This window comes from Pinus tabuliformis, chromosome 2_1 (genome assembly GCF_031772625.1).
Source record: "Pinus tabuliformis cultivar Carrire ecotype Pingquan chromosome 2_1, CPIR1, whole genome shotgun sequence".
Taxonomy (NCBI): Eukaryota; Viridiplantae; Streptophyta; class Pinopsida; order Pinales; family Pinaceae; genus Pinus; species Pinus tabuliformis.
Genome location: NC_142299.1, coordinates 107,481,944 through 107,499,790, shown reverse-complemented (window position 1 = coordinate 107,499,790; position 17,847 = coordinate 107,481,944).

Here is a 17,847-nt window from a genome sequence, read left to right as displayed (position 1 = left end):
ATTTCATTGTAAAATACAACAATCTTCATATAAGTATTCATGATGTCTGTTGAAACATCCTCGAATACTAAAAAAGAAAATCAATACCTCCATGTGCCCCATAATATGTAAAAAGGAATTGTGTGAATTTTTTTATAAATCAAAAACCATTCTAATAAACAAGCCTCCACATAAGTATGAATCCACTCGGTAGTAATATGGAGAAAAATCAACACAACAAACCAATTGGAAGTCGCAAAATGAAAATTGAAGAAAAGGTGTAACATGTCTTCAAGCTCTAATTTAGACATGACAAATCTCCAAGGTCCTATGTAGCCTCTCTTACATAAGTTGTCCCATGTTAGAATTTTGTTTTGTCGTGTCAACGAACCAAAACTTCGAGTTTGAGGGGGGGGTTCCACTTCCTTCTTTTTCAGAACCAACATTGATCCCCAAAAGGAAGTTGTGCATGAGAGATATAACTATATGCCTCCTTCACCGTGATTTATCCTTGTATAGTTTTTACAGCCCATAATAGGATATCATCACTTTTTGTCAAAGTAATACCTGCTAAGTATAATTTTTGAACATATTTTTCCCAAGATACTACTAGGTCACCAAAGAAACCAATATCCCATGCACGAGTCTAAGATGGTGTCATTGTGATAGGATCATGAGAGATTTCAATTTGATTTAAATAATAGATTCCCATATTATAAATACACTTGATAAATGGAGTAGACAAAGAATGATCCCCATAAAAACATTTAATGGGATCCTAATCAATCTCAACCACTGTGCTTGTTCCAATCTCCTACTGCAAATTCCCGATCAACTAGTGCTTAAATTTCATCATATTTTTTCATAGATATGAAACTGAGTATGGAATATGAGCCCCTTCTCTAATGCACACCAAGAATGATTATAGGTAATTTTCTTTGATGATCATATTTCATATTCTATTACCCTTTAAGGCCTGCGACAACCTCTTTACCAAAAAAGCCCACCCAAATTGTTTAGTGTTTCTTAAATACCATCTCCCATTCTCCTTAGAGATATTTCCTCCAAACAAACAAGATGGAACATTTTGGCTTCCCTAGACCCTGCATAAATACATATTGTTATCTAAGAGTTTATCCACTTAATGATATTCTTTGGCATCATATAAAGATCCATCCAGTAGATTCAGATACTTTGTCGACCTGACTAAACCAGTACCAATATTTCCCCCATAGTTATCCATTTATGTGACCACAATGCCAACCTCTTTTCAAATTAATCGATCAACCACTCCCAACCTCTAATACCATATTTTATTGGTTTCAAAATTAAACCAAGGTACTTGAAGCCACTGCCCATTGGAGTATCCTCCACAAATTTTTTTTTGCAATCTCCTTTACCAATACCTCATCTAGAGTCAATGCAATCAACGAGGATTTTGTCTTGCTCATATAGAGACCACTAGCATCACTAAAGGAGAAAATAATCTGATGTAAAATATTCCATTCATAAATAGACACCTCCCCTAATATAATAACATCATCTACACAAATAATGTGTGTGATGGATATGTATTTTGTGAGTTTTCCTCCCAATGTAAATCCACAAGTGTGGACCTCTAAAAACCTCCTATTCAAACCAACAATGACCAACAAGAATAAGAGAGGAGAGAGTGAAAAACCTTTCCTTAATGCTCTTGAGGCCTTAATGAAAGATGAAGGAACCCCATTTATTAATACCATAAAATTTACAGAAGTGATGCATGCCATAATCCAACCCACTATTCGCATAGAAAGACTAATCTTGTGCAAGATCATTCTTAAAAATTGGTATTCATCACAATCATATGCTTTAATAAAGTCTAACTTCAATAAACACATATTCTTATTTTTTACCTTGATTGAGCACAAACATTCTTATGCAATAGCCACTGCATCCTATATAATTCAATTAGCCAGGAAAAAAAATTATTCAGGAGAAAAACATTTGGACAGAGTTGCTTTTATCTGAGATGTGATGATCATAGATATCCATTTATAAATTTTATTGCAAATATATATGGGACTATAATATGAGAAATTTGTAGCATTTGAAACTATGGGGATAAATACGATGAAGGTTTCATTTGAAGCAGCAAAGATAGAACAAAGGGTCCTAGATTGCTCCACCATTGATAGCATATATGGACCCGTGATATCCAAGAAATCGAGAAATAACTCAACATACGATCGGTCTAGTCTCGGGCCTTTGTCCCTAGACACAAAATTTAGAACCGAAGCCAATTCATAAGAAGATATTAGCCTCCCTATATAATCACTTTCAACATCACTACACATTTTTGGATATAATTGAATGTACTCCATCGATTCTCCATATCCAATCCTACATTAGCACGATATTGGTTGCCAAAAAACTCTACAACTTCATGATAACGTTCTTTTGTGATGTAATAAGTATTCCCTCATTATTATGGAAACCCCAAATAGTATTCTCTCTTCTCCTTTCTGTGCAAAAATTATGGAAAATTTTCATATTTTTGTCTCCCCTTATAGTCCAGATTGCATGGATTTTAAGTTGTCATTGTTCGTCTTGTAGGCTTAAAATATTTCATTTATGACCTTCAAGATCTAGGGCCACCTTTATTTGTGATCTTGAGAAGTAGCCTAACACAGAAGCATTAGATAATTCCATGAGTATTTTGTCAATGGAAATTAATTCTTTAATGTTGGAATTAATTTTTTCTTGTTCCCAATTTCTCATGACATTTTTTAGATAAAATATCTTCTAAAATAATTGGTCCATTTAAGAGGTGTCCAAATTATTAGTTGAATTTTTCCATGAATCCCAAACAAATTTTATGAATTTCATTTCCTTGAGCCTTGAATGATTGAATTTAAAAGGTACGCCCTTCCAATAACATTCCCCACAATGTTGTAGGAATATATGATTATGATTTAATAATAATGTCGGGTAAACCCATGATCGTAACAAGCTAAGACGATCCACCATATTTTCATGGACTAAGAAATAGTCCAAACTCTTTGAAGTCTCATCCACATCAGATCGTTCGTTCCTCCAAGTAGATATTTTTGGATCCAAAATGATATCCAAAAATAGTTTTTTTTCCAAAAATTACTTTGAAGAATCCCCCCAACTGGTCCATTTTACATTTTGTGCCCCATATTTTGTTTGCATTCCATGATCAAGTTTAGGTTCACTACCAAAACAAGAGAGGCTATCCTAAACAAATCACAACAACTATTGGGTCCCTATAATACTAGTGATTACCCCATTACTATTGTAGTTGTACACCTTATTAATATTGTTGTGCCTCTATTGCCCCCATATTATTATTATTGTGCCCCATAGAATTCCTCTATTGTTATTTTTGTGGCTTTATATTATTATTGTTAGGTCGGTTGGGTTATATTGTGACTCCTTAGACTCCTATTTATAGAAAGGAGGTTTTGTCATTTGAATCATCAAAGAATTGTTCATTTATGTAATGTAAAGGAGGTTTCCCCCTCAAAGAGGCTGAATTTTAAGGCGTTGATCTATCTTTTCTATCTTTTTCTTGAGCTGGTTTCATAACATTTGGTATCAGAGCTTTGGATTCTAGGGTTTCGCTGCTCCAAACAGGTCATCGTGGAATTTTCACTATAACATTTTTTATTCGACGTTTCAGAAGCTAAAAAAAAACCCATTTGAGAAGACATCACGCGGAAGCTCGGGCCCGAATTTCAGAGCTTTTTGCACTATATTTGCGGAGATATGATCTGAGGAAGTTGGTATTTTTGCAGACTCCTGAATTACATTCCAAACAGGTGACCTGGGGAAAATCATCATAACTTTTTCTATGAGCATTGGGTTGAAATTTCGTAAGAAGGTGCAGAAAGAGGACGGATTGTAGTTTCTTGTATATATTATTCAGAGCCAAAGGACGAAACAGTGACTCGTGGCATGTCGTACAAGTTTTCTCTACTGAACTAGTCTATAATCAGGTCACTGTGGGAGATTTCACATAACTCTTCCTTGGAGAATCCAATTTGGATCAGAATGGTGGCATTGGAAAGAGGACACAGAGGGCTACCAAATATTGCAATTTTCGAACTGTATGATCTGAAAGTACAGAGATACATCATAGGCAATATCGAGCTCCTACAAAGTGAAGAAAAAGGTGTGTAGATTCTATTAAATTTTTGCTTAAGATTGGTTTGAAAATTTATTTTGAAGGAACTCATAGGGCTAGTATAGCATTATTATCGGTAACTGATGCCCCGAGGAAAGAAAATGCAAACACCTATTAAGGAACCTGAAAGCTCTAGCATGACTCATGAAGAAGAAGAAGAAGAAGAAATGCTATATGATATATCAAAATTACAAGAACAAGTGCAACAAGTGTCACTTGCACAAAAAGCAACAGAATCTAAGATGGATGGTTTAAGAAAAGATGTAGAAGCTAAGATGGATGGTTTAAAGAAAGGTGTAGAAGCTAAGATGGGTTGTTTAAAGAAAGGCGTAGAAGCTAAGATGGATGGCATGGAAGCTAAGGTGAATGGCATGGACGCTAAAATTGATGGCATGGATGATAAGATGGAAGAATTGAAGATAAATATGAATAAGTTGCTGCAAGAAATGGTCACTAATGGTGAAAGGGTACTAAAGGAAACTCATTATGAGAACAAACGAAATGTTAATCATGATTCCATAGACTCTAATGTTGGATCGAAGACCCACCATATTCCAAAAATCGATATGAGGAAGTTTGATGGCAAGGATCCCACAACATGGATATTATAGATGGAGCAATTTTTCAATCTCAATAATGTGCAAAACACACAAAAGGTACGTATGGCAACTTTATATTTGGAACCAAATCAGTTTGTATGGTATTAATGGCTTTTCTCTCGTAAACAATTTATCACCTGGGCAATTTTTACGGAAGAATTGATAGCACATTATGAGGATACAAAAAGCAACACTTTTTTTAGCCAATTGATAAGTCTCAAACAAAAGGGTTCAATAATGGAGCACATTGAGTAGTTCCAAAAATTGAACATAAGGGTAAAAGATATTACAGAGGAGCATAGGATTGATGTGTTCATAGGGTCTTTAAAGGATAATATCCAACATGATGTTCGCCTTTGGGAACCTGATTCATTAGAGAAGGCATTTAGGTTAGCAAGAAAAATGGAAAGATAATCAGCTCTAATGGTATGACAAAGCTTCGAAAAAAGGAACAAAGAGGTGTAATTGCACAATTATGTTCGCTCGATGTTTCCACATCGGAATCATCTATTTCTCCAGATCTCCAAAAAGTCCTGGACAATCATTCCAAGGCATTTGAGACTCCCAAAGGTCTCCCACCTATGTGTGATCATGATCATGCTATTCAACTGATTCCAGGAAGTGTTCCTCCAAACATCAGGCTGTACAGATATCCCTATGTCCAAAAGAGTGAAATTGAACGTATGGTTGCAGAAATGCTAGAGGCTGGTATAATCCAACCGAGTCAAAGTTCTTTCTCTGCTCCAGTAGTATTGGTGCACAAGAAGGATGGATCATGGCACATGTGTCCGGATTATAGGGAGCTCAACAAGCTCACTATTAAAGATAAGTTTCCAATTCCTGTCATTGATGAATTACTCGATGAATTGTATGGATCAATTTACTTCACCAAGTTGGATCTTCGTTCAGGATATCATCAAATCAGAATGAATACTAAAGACATTCCGAGAACAACATTTAGAACTCATGAGGGTCATTATGAATTTTTGGTCATGCATTTTGGCCTTACCAATGCACCTTCAACATTTCAAGGTTTGATGAATTCAATTTTCAAACCATTCCTTAGAAAATTTGTGTTAGTATTTTTTGATGATATACTAATCTACAACAAGTCTTGGAACGATCATGTTGAACATGTTGACAGGGTGCTACAACTATTGGAGGAGAAACAATTATATGCAAAAAGATCCAAATGTTTATTTGGAGTACAAGAGGTGGAATATCTGGGTCATATTGTATCTCATGAAGGACTTAAGGTAGACCCTAGAAAAATTAAAGCCATTAAGGAATGGAAAATTCCCACATCCATAAAGCATCTGCGAGGATTTCTCGGGTTGACAGGGTATTATCGCAAGTTTGTTAAGAATTATGGGAGAATAACAGCACCTCTAACAACATTATTGAAGAAAGATGCATTTTCATGGACTCCAGAAGCAACAAAGGCATTCGAACATCTTAAAGAGGCAATGTGCCAAGCACCGGTCTTAGCTACACCGGACTTCACAAAACCTTTATTGTGGAATGTGATGCTTCAGGAAATGGAATTGGTGCTGTTTTAATGCAAGATGAAAGACCCATTGCTTTTGAAAGTTGTCCAGTCAAGGGAAAGTTTTTACACAAAGCTATTTATGAGAAGGAAATGTTGGCAATACTCCATGCATTTAAGATATGGCGACCCTACCTAATGGGAAGACACTTCAAGGTAAAAACGGATCATGATAGCCTTAAATACTTTTTAGAACAAAGATTTTCCTCTGAAGAGCAACAAAATTGGGTCACAAAGATGTTGGGTTATGACTTTGAAATCATCTACAAAAAAGGGAAGCAAAATGTGGTGGCAGATGCACTCTCAAGAAAGGATGAGGATGTGGAAGCATTGTTGTGCGCCATTTCTATTATCCAACTAGATTGGATAAACGAAGCAAGGGAGGAATGGAAGAATGACGAAGAAGTGTGGGCACTTATTCGAAAGTGACAACAAGATTCCAGTATGTTTGATACATTTAGCTGGCAAAATGATTCGTTATGGTACAAAGTTCGCTTATACCTCTGTAAGAATTCCCAGCTAAAACAAAAGATTCTTATGGAATTGCACACTTCTCCCTTAGGAGGGCACTTGGGATTTTAAAAAACTTACCATAGGGTTAAGAAGGAATTTTTTTGGGATGGCCTTAAATCAGATATTCAAAAGTTTGTGGCGAAATGTTTGGTACAACTACAATACCCGGCACAGACGATGTGCATTCTCAAAACCCTCTTGACGAGAGCTTTAATAATATCTACACTAATCATGTTGATGAAGAAATTGAGTATTTAAGAAAGGACTTTGTGAACATTGGGTATACGAATAAAGACATCAGTAAGACCATCAAAATAACTAGAACCAGAAAGGGAGTAAGACTTCTGATAACAATCTCCCAAGCTTCTTACAATAAGACTTATCCTACCATAAATTCAAGGAGTCAATGATAAAATAGCCAAGTTTCTCAAAAAGAAAGATATGGAAACTTATTTTAAACCCTTGTTAACTATAAGACAGAATATGAGATTAGTTAAAGAAAATTTGGATTGCCTACAACAGAAGGGTGTTTATAAAGTCATGTGTTCATGTGGGGAATGTTAAATTAGATAGACGAGAAGATCCTTCAAGATAAGACTCAAAGAACATGGTGCTGACATTAAAAATGGTAGAACTCAGTCTCCAGAAATTACAAAGCACTCAAAAAAGACATGTCAACATATGTGCCTTGAAGACACCAAGATAATCACCAACGAAAATCATGAGTACAAGTCGAAGATCCGTGAAGCCCTTGAAATTATTAAGCATCCTCACAATTGTAATAGAGATAATGGTTTGGAGGTAAGCAGGAGTTGGATCCCCTTACTAACTGAAGACCCCATAGCTCGCAACTGTGACTAAACCGATTCCCTTCTCCACTTTCCTTTTCTCCCTATTAATTCTCTTCCTCCTTCCCTCATAATCTTCCCCTTAAAGATATTTTCACTCCAATCCCTTTCGTCTTCCCTCCCTAACATCCTAACTAATAAGAAAAACAATAACATAATTCCAAGATCCTATTATAAGATATAAGTTGATAGTTCATTAAAAATGATTATTAACTCTATTCTTAGATTTAATAATAAAATATAATAACAATGATAACATAAATCATCACAAATTATTAATAATTAAACCCTAACTTTATAAGACCTAATAAATAAAAACATTATTATCAATATTTATAAACATTTCTAATATAAATAATCATTCAAATTTATTGATCATTCATTCATAAAATTAACAATGAAATTATCATATTATGAATTAAACTTCATTAATAATAATAAAAATTATTATTATTACTAATAATGGTAATAATTGATTCTTATAATAATCTAAGATTATTAACTCCAATTTTCCTTGATATAATTTATTATTAATATTAATCCTAATTCTTAATATGAAATCCCCTATAATAATTAATTTAAAATCTTTCTTTTCACAACAATCTTTCCTCTAATTAATTAGTGGGTTATCTCGTCAGTTCATTTTCATTTGTCATCCCCCATTCCATATTTATTGACCTTCAACCTTTCTCTTCTCTATGGATTTGTCCTAACGATGAGTCTTGTTATGAACTCGAAACGTTGACACGAAAATGGCCAATGTGGTTAATAATCCGAATATGCAAGATTCTAAAAATCCATATGATTCCATAATTCTATTATGGATTTATATCTAGCATATGTATTTAATATATGGAGACGTGAAATAGATCCCCCGGAAAATCCTCAAAGTATAATCATTGCAAAATATTTATATGCCCGAAAATTAATGACATGTGGATTCGATAATGCAACCAAACCTCTAGATTGTCTAGAGGCATCCATCACTTAGACCCTCCATCATGGGAAAAATTATAAGAAATAGGCCCAAGATGTTTCCCATACCCCCATACTCTCCTATACAAGGATGATCATGGGTTGATGAACTGTAATTAGATGTCATAGGGATAGCCTCTTCTGCTAGCCAAAGAACCCTAATTTGTGTTGACACATGTAACAACCAAGTAAAATAGAAAAGGTGTTGTTGAACATGCTTGAAAAAATTAAAATACTCTTGCAGAATGGAAATACAAACTTGTGTGAATTAAAAGGTGCACTACAAAAATGAAACAGACTCGGCCAGGAAGGAATCCACACTTCATAAAAACTTCATAATAAAGATAGGTGCACCACACACTATCAACTAAAGATATAACATGAGCTAAATAACATGGAATTATTTAATCCGTGTAACAACACACAATAAATCTCGAAGTAGAAGTGTATCTATCCCACAATAAACATGTACACCAATAATAAGAAATCCACATTTAACACACGAAATAAATAAATATTCTAACAACATTGTGATCCCTACTAAAGAGGAGGGCCCTTCCTCCCTAGTAAGGTGCAGGAAGAAAATGAAAACTTAGTTAAGAATTCAACATAGAAATTGCGGTAACATCACCAGATAAGCTTATATTCAAAATAGCTGAAGAGTACACAATAAAAATGTCAGTATTGTCTCCATTCTGTCTGTCCCCTTCACATCAGACTAAGATATTTTTATAAAGTCTTTACAAAGTCCCAAAATTAGGAAAACGAATTAGTCATGAGAATTTGTGATTCTAACGTTGATTAAGCTAACATAAATAATAAAAAGATATAAACTGTTACAAGTTGTTTCAATAGAGATTTGTTGTGTTTACACCACTCTTGATTTAGACACAATTGTATATGCTAATATGTTCTTAACTATCCATGTGGAATTACTTTATGCAACCCTTGACAGTTGTCTTTGAAAATAGCAGTTACAGTCTTGACAATTCGCGGTATAACAACAACTTCATGGTGTAACAACAACTCAAACAGTGTTCAACAGAAAATTACAAACCCGAGGTGTAACAACAACTTGAACCATGTAACGGGAAGGAATGGAAACAATCTTTCATCCATTTCTATCGATAGCTATGGAAATACTTGAAAGAAAAAAATTATGAAGAACCCTTCCAAAGATACCCTAGTTATTCATCCCAAGGAAAGCATCGTTTCATTCAATACTTAGCAGAAAATAGCATAATAATATGTCAAAAAAATATTGCTTCCTTATTAGAGGGAGTGACATTGTACTAGGGAGATTGTAAGTTCAAATGCGGGAAAATGGACAAAAATGGGAAAATGATGGTTGAAATATCCTTAAATGTTGAACCCAACATCTCCTCCCAACAGAAGCCACTACATCTCCTCATGCAGACTCTTCAGAATATTCAAGGTCCTCATCTATTGTGACACTGACATGTTTCTAATGAAGTCTTCTGAAATCATAGGTGCCAACAGTGTCTTTGTCATCTTTCATGTACCCCTGGGTAGACACAAGTTGAGTTGTCCATGAACATTCATCATATTTGTTTAAGTGGAAGTGAGGATGGAATTTCTCAATTGGGAGCCAAATCAAAGGAAACTTGAATTTGAGCCCCATCCAAAAAGCTCCCATCATTTTGAGAAATTGTACATACTCGGGGACTCAAGTAACAACAATCACGAAATTGGGGTATCCAAAGGGATCCCCTGCTTGTAATGTGTCACTATAAACTTCCCATTGTTTCAGGCTCCCAACCAATGCTCTACTTTTCAATTGTTCATGAATATTAAAACAAAACCCAAAAATCCTTCTCCTGTAGAGGGACAATTGTTTTATCATGCCAAGGTTACTGAGAAACTTCTTGAATTCCCGCCTCATAGTAGTGGCCATACCAGGATCTGATCTTACCATCAAGGTTTCCTTTTCTTCATTCATAGTAGATGATTTTGTGGCAAGGTTCCAATCAATTTGATTTCTCATAAAAGATATGAAATCCCATAGTTTCAAATATCCAACATAAGGGGCGATATTTACAACCATAGGTAAACTCAAATTCTCAATAAATATATTATGTAAAAAGAGTTCACATAACAAACTTTGTTCATCGAAATCACATGAGTGAAATACCTCTCGAAAATTTTTAGTGGAATTTCTCTCATAGGCTCTGTTCTCATAAATGGGTTTCAATTAGAAAAAATAAAAACTTTCCCATAAAAAGATCAAGTAGGATGGCTATGGTGACCTACAACCCAAAAGGTTTAGGGCTAACTCATACATTTTACCTTCTCTTCTGTCAACCTCTTGCCCTCTTGTTGTAGTTGTTGTCTCTGTTTTTCCTTCTCCATCTCAGCTTTCCTTATTTCCCACTTTATCAAATTTTATGTCAGCAATTCCTCAGCTCATTGATCCTTAAGGTTATGAATAACCTTCTAATGTACTTCAAAATAAATCATTCCCTTTTTTAGGGAAAGTGCCCTTTGTTTCCAATTTTGCAGTTCTGATATGAGCACCAGTTTTTCTAAATGCCACCCTATTTAGGGTCCTGTGCAATTTCATGTTTAATAGCAGTAGAGTGTGTAACAACATCTCGTGTTTTGAGTTGCTCTGCCTTAGCTTATGGTTTTTGTGTATCAACAACCTCATTGAAAGGTTCTTGTGGAATAACTCTCAATTCTTCTTCATTAAAAACCTCTGTCTCAACTGCTAGTTCTTGTGTTTGAGCAACATCGTTGACAGGTTCTTGTCTGATGGTTTCTAGGTTAAGCTTCATGGGGTGCTCCATTTCAACTGCTAGTTCTTGTGTTCTAGCACATCATCAATGGGTTCTTGTGTGTCAGCGTCCCATGGTTTTGTTCGGGTTTCTTCTGAGATGGTTTTTGAAACACAAATTTTATACCCTGTTGTTGCCAAACCTTTACACATGTTATACATAAAGGCCCCATAGGTGGTTTTTGATTCTAATTTATCAACAACCTCAGCCAATGTATCAAGACCTGGAACCTTCATTTTCATTTTTCTACCTCCTAGTTTTTGCTTTAATTTCTTATTTTATGCTTCAAATTTCTCAATTTTAAGCATCAAGATTCAAGTTTCGTTCTTACCAGGTGAAGAAGTGTCTTCCTACTTGGTCTGTTTCCTCTCCTTCTGCTTCCCCTTTTGTTCTTTTTTCTCACTTGGTCTCTTCTTGGATGGTAGCAAGGGTTTTGGCTTCTTCTTTGATGGTGAGGGTTATGGCTTCTTCTTTAGCGGCAAGGGTTCTAGTTTCTTATTTGGTGGTGAAGGTTCTGGTTGAGAAACAACCTTATATCTTTTCTTTGGTACTCTACCACCCACTGATTTCTCAAGTGACCTTTTCTTGACTCTAACTATTGGATAGCGTCCCTCCTCCTTAGCTGTATCAGCTTCCCCCGGAGCATCTGTAGCAATTTCACTAATAAAATTTTCCCAACTTCTTCCTTGTTGCTCCAAAGCTTCGATCATGATCAAATTTATGAGGCCATGATTGGAAATGCATCTATCTGGGTGCAAGGCTACCTTTACCACTGCAACCATATGTTTCAAATTTTCTAATAGGAAATAGGGAATGTTGACCAATTTTCCATGCCGAAGATCGCTCAACAAAAGAAAATGATAGTTGAATACTATCATTGAGTGCCCCTCACATGTAATGTACTTAATAATGAATAGGGAAACATTGTTCCATAGTTGAGGAAGGGAAAGACAGTCAATTCCTCTTCCCTTCTTGACCAATTTTTCTTCTCCTTGCAAGAATTCAACTTTAAGAGTTGTTTCATTAATTTTCTGATTGAACCACCTCTTCCCTTCTAGTCGAAGTGCTCTTACTCTGGAAAATATTTCCTCTGTAATCTCCAGTTTTAAGCTCCTAACCTCTCTTTGATTCTTGTTCAATTTTCAGGAAAATTCCAGAGAAAAAATTTCATCTGATCCCCTAAGTCACTCTAAGAATTCAATGCGTCCCGCTTCTATGAAGATTTTATATGCTTTCGGGAATTTTTCCATAGCCTCTATGGAATTTGGTTCATGCCTTACCATTTCTCCCCCCATCCTTCACTATTATGGACCCTTCACAATCAATATGATTTTTCGCCTGCTGACCATCACAATTCTTGAAAAGTCTATACAATGAGGGTGCAAAGCTATGTTGGGGCAGATATTAGGGTGATAGGAAAGGATATCAAGTTGGAAAGTTGTGTAACACGGTTTATCATTTCATCATTAATTTAAGGGTGTGAAAATTTAACTTGGATATAATTAGAATCAATGAGGTAATCAATCATGCAGGGTGGTAATGATTAATGGGTATTGTCACTTTAAACCGGGTTATGTCATGGGTCACAAAATGATTTTTCTTCTGTAAATGTACCAGTATAACGTATAATTTCTTCGAACTGAGGTTTATTTTTTATCAAATAAAAACGTAACCCAAGGAGAAATTTTCTCACCTGTGCTATTTCGAATATATTCAGGTATCCGTTTGTTCCGGTATAAATAGTAGCTATTTGTTCTTCTACAGTCAAAGGAGCCGACTGAGATTGTTTGAGCAACTCACGTAATCGTTGACCCCTCGCCAATTGATCTTGAGTAGCTTTATCAAGATCGGAAGAAAATTGTGCAAAAGCTTCCAACTCTGCAAATTGAGCTAACTCTAATTTCAACTTTCCAGCTACCTTTTTCATGGCTTTTATCTGAGGCGCAGATCCTACTCTAGAGATGGAAATACCCTCATTAATCGCACCACTCAACTTAAATGAAAATGCCTTCCTTGGCCATCAAAACAAACTGGCATATTAACTGCCATTACTGCTAAATAGAGGAAAAAGCAATATTCCTCTTTCGAATGACTTATTGGAGCATGATTTGATTGATTTTGACAGCAGAGTGCTGGTGATGGTGATTATTGAAGTAGACAATTGCAACTGGTTTCATGCAACAACTATCTTCATCGGATCAACTATTACAGGGGTAACAACAAAATAATTTCTCCATGATGATTGAATAATGTTTGCAATAGTACCTTATTACAATAGTGTATTCCTTTGAGGCATTACAATTTTGTGCCTACAAAAGAATTCTCAAAATAATACAATGAAAATAAAATAACGGCCTTTTAATAAGCATGTTGTTATAGATATATTATAGATGTCATGCTGTTACAAAATTGATCAAAAGGAAAAATGTATATCAGCTGCGGCAAAGTGGTTTTCAGCTGGTAAAATTATCTACCCGCACCCCACAAGGGGTTTTCACAAGCAGATTTATTTATTTATATGTTTTTTCTTTTAATTATTTCTCTCTCTTTTTTTGTATATCAGATGCCAACATAAGTTGGTTTTCAGCTCCTACACTTATTGGAATTTAATAATTTTACTGCATAGGAGAATTTTCCCTCGCTCTCATCACTTGGAGATCAAATCCCGAGACAATTTTAACAAATTAATCCCTTGAGGTTGGTTTATGATATAACCGAAGGTGATGCCCATTGGCAAGGAATGACACTTTAGTACTGTCTATGGTAACTAATCTCACAATGCCATTGTTAAATATTGTATCTACCTCATAAGGACCTAGCCACCTGGTGTAGATATTCCCCTTAAATTCTTTGAATCATGAATCATACAATAGAGCCCAATCACCTTTCTGAAACACCTTCCTTTTGATAAACTTGTCATTCCACTTAGATCTCTATCACTTGATGATGTATGTTTGGTGGATGACAACGAATCTCTTCTCATCTAGTTTACTTAAATAGTTCAACCAATGTTTTTGAGCTGTAGTAAAATCCAGGTTCACTTGCAATGTTGTTCTGAGTGTTTTTATTTCAAACTCAATGGGAAATATTGTATTTTTACCATACACCAATTCATATTGTGAAAATCCAGTAGTATTTCTCCATGTAGTTCTATATGCCCATAGTCCTTCTGGATGTTCATCAACCCAGTTTCTCTGGTGGCTGGCTACAATCTTAGTGAGAATTCCTTCAATAACCTTATTAGTGCTCTCCACTTGACCATTTTCCTAAGGATGATATGTTGAAGTAATTCTGAGACATATCTTGAATTTCTCAACTAACCTCTAGATCAAATGAGATGTTAACTATGGTCCTCCATCTATCACTATTTCTCTAGGTACCCCAAAGTGAACAAAAATGTCTTCAAATAAGAAATATGAAACAACCTATTCAGTTTCCCTGGTTAGTGCCTTTGCTTCAACCCATTTTGTGACATAGTCTGTACAGACTGTAATGTAGTACTTCTGTTGAGATGAACGATTGATTGGTCCTACAAAGTCTAAGGCCAACTTCTCAAATGGTTCCAAGACTATTTGAGGTTGTAAAGGCATTTCATCTGACCAGAGTGGTTGACCCATTCTCTAACAACTATCACATCCCTTTACAAATTTATTTGGCATCCTGGAATATGGTAGGCCAATAATATCCTGTTGAAAGTAATTTATGCCCTATCCTTTTTTTAGCGAAGTTTCCTCCACAAGCTTCTTCATGGTAGGCTTTCAGGATGTCAAAAATCTCATCCTCTCTCACACAATGCCTGATCTGATGATATGAACCTGTGTAGTAGAGGTATCCCTATACCCAAGAGTATCTTGCTCTCTACTAAACAATCTTATTATTTTCTTTTGAGGGTAGATGTTGTGGAAATATCCCTCGAACAAGGTAGCTAATTATGTCTGCATACCACAGTGAGTGAGTTGAAATAGAAAAAAGATATTCATCTGGAAAATAATCCTGAACGAGCATGCAATCACTATTGACAGTTAGCCTAGAAAGAAAATCAACCACTACATTATCTTTTGTAGGTTTATCTAAGATTGTTATATCAAATTCTTGTAACAACAACAACCAACATGTAACCCTACCATTAGTACCATGTTTATTCATTAAGAAATGAATGGAAAAGTGGTCAGTGTGCACAAAAACTTGATAACATGTAATGTAGTGTGTAAATTTATTAATGGCATGCAATACTGCAAGAAACTATTTTTTTGTAACTTTATAATTTAAATTTTCTAGAGTCAAATTCTTACTGATGTAATATATGGCATATGGCTTCTTGTCTTCTAGTTGGCCCAACGCATCTCCCACAATAGTATCGCATGTGTTTGTTGTTATGTGAAATGATAGGTCCCAATTCGATCCTCACAAAATAGGGGTTGTTGATACACATTGCTTTAACTCTGTAAAGGCACATTCACATTTCCCTATCCAAACAAATTACATGTCTTTAGTAAGGAGAGAAAATAATGGAGATGCAACCTTTGAATTTTTTTCTATAAACCTCTTGTAATACACTGCATGTCCCAAAAAACTATGCACCTCCTTCTACATTTTAGGAGTTGGAATTTTCAGAATTACTTCTATCTTAGTAGGGTCTACTTTTATTCTTGCAACATAAATATAATTCCCAAGTGCAATTCCTTCGTTGATCATCATGTGACTTTTTTCAGTGCGTAAAGCAACATTAGTTTGTTCACATCACTCTAACACCTTTTTGAGATTAGCTAATGCTGGTTCAAAATAATCACCATAAGGTGTAAATTCATCCATGAATACTTCTAAAATATCATTTAGAAAATCTACAAATATCCCTAATATTTCCCTCTGGAAGGTTACTAGCGCATTATAGAGTCCAAAGGGAGAAATTTGTTTGAAAAAGTCCCCCAAGGAAAAGTAATGGTGGTTTTATCCTGATCGCCTGGGGAAATCTGTATCTGATTATATCCACTAAACCCATCAAGAAATGAAAATATTTTTTTTTCCAGATAAGGTGTCAAGGACTTGATTAATAATGGCAAGGGGAAATGGTCATTTTGAGTGGATTTGTTAAGTTCCCTATAATCTACACAGATCCTCCGCTTGTTTTTCTTTTTAGGAACAATAACAAGTGGAGATACCCATTGGTTGTCAGAAATGGGATAAATGAAGTTGGAATTTAGAAGATATTGTAATTTGTTATTAAACCAGTGAAACCAGCTCACAAAAAGATAGAAAAGAGAGATCAACGCCTTAGAATTCAGCCTCTTCGAGGGGGCAACCTCCTTTACATTACACAAATGAACAATTCTTGGATGATTCAAATGAAAAAACCTCCTTTCTATATATAGGAGTATAAGGAGTCACAATATAACCCAACTGACCTAACAATAATAATATAAAGCCACAAAAATAACAATAGATGGATTCTATGGGGCACAGTAATAACAATATGGGGATAATAGGGGCACATCAATATTAATAAGGGGCACAACTATAATAGTAATGGGGTAATCACTAGTATTATAGGGACCCAACATGCCCCTCTCCTTCAAAAAAGTGTTGTCCTCAATGCTTGAGAAGTTCTGGATGCTTCTGTATAAAATTCTCATCCTCCCATGTGGAATCTTCAGTGGATAAGTTCTTCCACTTGATAAGATACTCCGAAATTGATCGATTTCGTAGCTGTCGAGTTCTTGTTTCTGTGACTGCTTCTGGTTCCAATATAATTTTTCCTTCCTCGTCAAGTTCTGGCAATATTGTTTGAACTGGGAGCTTGTCGCCTATAACCTTCTTTAAACATGAAACATGGAAAACTGGGTGCAATCGAGAAGCTGCAGGAAGCTCCAATTTGTATTCCATAGTACCAATCTTTTGCAACACCTTGTATGGACCATAATACTTTGGTGATAATTTATTATCCTTCTTAGCTTGCTTGAGGGACATTTGCTTATATGGTTTTAGCCGTAGGAATACCCAATCACCTACATCAAAACTTCTTTCGCTACAATGTTGATCTGCCTGTTGTTTCATTCTATTCTGTGCCAACACGAGGTTATCCTTTAAGAGTTGGAGGACTTGTTGTTGCGATGTGATGTTCCACAACTTGAACCTTAGAATTTTCTCTTAAATATGATGTGATGGATGGTGGCTGATACCCATAAAGTGCCATAAATGGGGTCATTTTTGTTGTTGTATGGAAGGAAGTGTTATACCACCATTCAGCCAGAGGCAACCATTTGACCCATTGTGTTTGTTTATCAGATACAAAGCAACGAAGATATACTTCCAAACATTTGTTTACTATCTCATTTTGCCCATCAGATTGAGGATGATAAGATGAGCTATGAGCTAACTGAGTACCAAGACAAGAAAATAATTCTGT